Below are 5,061 nucleotides of genomic sequence, written 5' to 3'. Positions count from 1 at the left end.
TAGAAAGTCATAAAAAATAAATAGTTTAAAAATAATAAAGTAATTAAGGAGAGAGTAAAGAAACATAAAAAGACCACATAAGGATAAAAAATAGTAAAGCATGAGGAATTTGGACCATTTATGGTGCTTTGTTAATTTTGAATTCTTTAAATGTCAATGAATGGAGAATAGCAGATGCTGAGAGACATTGAATTGTGGAAGATACTACGAAATTAAACCAGTTTATACATTTTAGTCTCAAGCTGAGACTTTAGAAAAATTCTGTACTTTCTCATCATACAAAAACTCAACAAAATTTATAGAGCTACCTTTCCAAGGACATGCTCATTATCCCAATTTGCTCTGATGCCTAAGAAGAGGTAATCACCCCCAGGCAACAGGAAGATGTCTAGACAACATAATGCCCATATTCACACAAAGTGGAGTGGGTGGTTTCTGATCATTCTGTGGTTGTTTACTATTGTTTGGGGATCTTCTTAGTTTTAAGTTGCTACTGGTTGTGGTCAGAAAACAAGAACGACAAAAAAAAACAAAGGAGGATGGATTTAAAGATCTATTTCTGAAGAGGAAATTGGGATATAGAAATGATGTGATAAAAGGGTAGATTATTGAATCAAATTTTAAAGTAAAAACAGCTATTAGTCTCATATTTTTATTTGTATAGACTTATGCATATTGTTTCAAATTTAGGATTATTTTTGTTATACTTATAAGACTTCTACTATCATTTCTTTAAGGTATAGTAACTATGAAGGTCATTTAAAATGTAATGTATTTCCATATGAAATTGAGTTTTGTTCTTTCACATCTGTGAAGAATTTTACTGGACATTGCATTTAATCTGTAGATTGCTTTTGGTAAGGTTGCCAATTTTATTATATTGATTCTACCTATCCAAGAGTATGAGAGAGATCTTTCCATTTTCTGGTATCTTCTTCAATTTCTTTCTTCAAAGACTTAAAGTTCTTGTCGAACAGGTCTTTCACTTCTTTGGGTAGTGTCATCCCAAGATAATTTTGTTATTTTTGGTTATTGTGAAGGGTGATGTTTCTCTGGTTTCTTTCTCAACTTCTATAGGAGGACTACTTTTTTTTTATTTATTTATTTATTTATTTTTATTGCGAAAAGAAGAAAAAAAAACATAAACAAAAAACAAGTTTCCACCTCCTCCCAGCCTCCCATTTCCCTTCCCCTCCTCCCATCCTTCTCCCCCTCCTCCCACCCTTCTCCCCCTCCTCTCACCCTTCTCCCCCTCCCCCCACTCCTCTCCCCCTCCCTCTCCAGTACACACAGCAGTCCGGGTTCCCTGCCCTGTGTTAAGTCCTAGTTCCTCCCCCCTCCGTCCATATCTAGGAAGGTGAACATCCTAACTGGCTAGGCTCCCACAAAGCCAGCACATTAAGTAGGATCAAAACCCCCTGCCATTGTCCTTGGTATCTCATCAGCCCTTGTTCGCCATGTTCAGAGAGTCCGGTTTTATCCCATGCTTTTTCGGTCACAGTCCAGCTGGCCTTGGTGAGCTCCCCGTAGATCAGCTCCACTGTCTCAGTGGGTGGATAGTTATTGCCAAGGAAACTTGTATGGGAATCCTCCCTAACTCAGGTTGCTGCCTGTAGCAATACTTTCTTGTTGGACCTTCAAACTCAACAATGATAACACAGAGACTTGTTATTAATTATAAATACTCTGCCTTCTTTAGGCTTGTTGCTAACTAGTTCTTATAACTTAAACTAATCCATACTTTTTCATCTAAATTTTGTAACTTGGCTCATTTCCTCATCTCTGTACTCCCCATCCTGCTTCCTCATTTACTAACTAGTAACTCTGCCTTTCTTTTTTTCAGTGTTTTCTCGCTACCAGTGCTCTGCCTTTAACTCCTTCCTAGCTATTAGCCATTCAGGTATTTATTACCCCATTCCAATCAATGCATCTTTACACAGTGTGCAATTTTAGTTGATCTTGTGTCCTGTCACATTGCTGAATATATTTATTAGCTGTAAAAATTTTCTGGTAGAGATTTTGGAATCACTTATGTATACTAGCATATTACATGCAAATAAATAAAGTGTAACTTTATTTCTTTCTTTCCAATGTTCATTCCCTTGATCTCCTTTTGTTGTCTTATTCCTCTAGGCAGAACTTCAAGAACTATGTTAAATAGACATGGAAAGAGTGGGCAACCTTGGCTTGTTCCTAAGATTAGTGACATTGCTTTAATATTCTATCTATTTAATTTGAAGTTGGCTTGTTCTATATTGCTTTTATTATGTTTGGATATGTTCCTTGTATCCCTGATCTCTCCAAGACCATTATCAGGAATGGGTTTTGGATTTTGTTGTATGCTTTTTCAGCCTCTAATAAGGTGATCGTATGTTTTTTTTTTTTTTTTCTCAGTTGAAACACCCCAGGTAAGACTCAGCCAGAGGATGGAAGTTTCATTTGGTGACAACAAGAGACAGCCACTTGGAGCCCTAGGTCCCCCATTATTTGGCTATTTCACTTAGATCACCTTCATTTATGCATATGTTTTAGGAAGCTTCTACTGTATTATATTTGCATACTATCCCTCAAGTGTTCCTTAATTTTAGCTTTCTCTCACTATTCCTCAAATGTTCCTTAATTTTGAATTTTTCTCTTTTTCCTATTTCATTTTTCCTCCCTCTCCTCACTTGATCTTCCTGTTTTACCGAACACACCCACAACCATCTATTCTATTTTAATTTTCTGACAAGATCTAATATATTCATTCCTTTCTTTATATATAATCTCTATGGTTCTATGGATACTAGCTTTGTTTTTATTGATTTAACAGCTAAAATACACATAAAAGCAATAGTATGCAATAATTCTCTTTCTGTGTCAGGAATATTTCTATTTACCTAATAATTTCAAGAGTTAACTTTTTAACACCCAAGTGTACTCTATTGTGTACATTCACAATATTTTCTTAGTAATTACTTGGATTGAAGTGCATCTAGACTGTTTCCACAGGCTATTATGAATGGAATAGAAGTAAACATGGAGAAGCAAGGATACTTGGGTTAATATGATATATTCATTGATTATATGCCCAAAAGTAGTATTGCTGCATCTTGAGGTAGATTAATTCACATCTTCCTGAGGAATTGACACATTGATTTTCATAGCTGAAGCAGATCTTTGCATTCCCACCAGACCATATACTTGGAAGCATGAGCTATCACTTGTTCTGTTGTTCTTAGTCATTTTGAAAAGTATAACATGAAATCTCAAAGTAGTCTTGATTTGTGTATTCCTTATAGCTCAGGATGTTGACCATTTCATTTTCCAGCCGTTTGATTTTATTCCTTTTAAAATTTTTAGAATTCTTTTTTTAGGGCTTGTACTTTATTTTAAATTACACTTTCTTTTTTTTGGTATCTCTTTTCTTTTAGTTATTTTTATATTCTTCATATTAGCCATATATCAGGTGTCTGGATACATATATGAAGACATGTAAACATGGTGCTAGAGTAGTATCTTTGGGTTTACATTTTGATGCCCAATACAGAGAGAGCTAACTAGTCCTGAGATAGCCCTTTTAAAGCCTAGTCACATTGACATAACTCCTCTAAAAGGGCCATGTCACCTGATCCTTCCCAAACTTTCTTAACAACTGGGTCAAGTATTTAAAACAACTAGCATATAGGTATGGGCATCCTCATTCTAACTACCATAGACACAAAAAACTATATGTATTAATTGAAATCTGTGTCTTGCTTCATCTATCGGTATTGTGCAGGATTCATTAGGTAACCTGAAATAATATCACAACAATGAAAATTTCACATGATCTATTATAGTTAACAGAAAATACAGGGATTAATGTCTTTTAAATTTGTTCAGGATCACTCATTTTTTTTTCTGTGGAACTTGAATCTTAGAAACTGCACAAATAGTACATAAATTTGTGGCTAATTTTTTTTTTGTTTTATCCAGAAATTTCTGAATCCTGTTTATAATCCCTTCTATTATTGTACTTACTTAAGTAATATGAAGATAATATCGATCTTTGCTATATCAATATTAATTTTAAAATTTTTATTTTACTACTTAATTTGTTGGTCATGAATCATAATTTTACAGTAATGAGAAAATACACTTCCCATTCTTTTAACTGGGCAGATGTCCTAGAAAGAGGGACTACACCATCTATGAGTTCTCTGAATTTCCAGGTTAACTTGGTGGAAAGTACGGGAGTAGAAACAATGAAGAAAATTGCCATCATTTACTCACTGAGAAACAATAAATTCATTAGAAATTGGAATTGATAAACTGTTCTGAAGTTCCTGAGGTATTGGGAAGAGGTGCCACACTTAGGCTGAAAATTTTACAATTCTGCTTGATTGATCAAAATTTTCTGATCTCATAGTATTGAAACCTTGCAGTATCAGAGTTTATATCATCATGGAATCTCTACAGTCCCTGTTCATAGTATTTCTGCACCTTTACAAATGATCTGAAATCCTTTGATTATCAAATATAATTTTGCCTTACAATGATCCAGAAACTAAATGGTCCGTGCATTGCACATTAATTCTATAAGAGAAACATCCCAATCTGTTGTAGCACACATACATGATGTACCACTCTAGTGCATTTTGAAAATCTGGATATATTTATATCTGAATTCATATATGAATTTTTTCTTTTATTCTATAACTACAGTGGTTCATGTAATCACGTCTATACTTAGTATTGCCATTAGGAGAAATACAATTCCAGGTCAGAGTCATTCATACTTAGTAGAGAAGATGCTCTTATTTACTTTGAAATAAGACTTGTGTTTGTATTGAGAAAAATCTAAAAATCTGCAAATAGTATCTATAGAAAGAGTAAAAGATTCACTTGGAAATATGGAATGGCAAACTAATACCCAATTTTCAGTCTTTAAATATGCCCATCAATTCAGAAGTCACATCTCTGTATCTGAGGAAAAATGAATATTTCTAAGGGATGGCTAAATATCCTAAATATCTTGAATTGAGAAAGTAAACTGTCTTCCTCATTTATATTTAGAGCTTCTAGATAATAAATGTAATA

This window comes from Microtus oregoni, unplaced genomic scaffold, assembly GCF_018167655.1.
Source record: "Microtus oregoni isolate MIOR12 unplaced genomic scaffold, Mior012 000030F_ref0000283, whole genome shotgun sequence".
NCBI classification, from domain to species: Eukaryota; Metazoa; Chordata; class Mammalia; order Rodentia; family Cricetidae; genus Microtus; species Microtus oregoni.
This window is presented reverse-complemented; position numbering follows the sequence as displayed.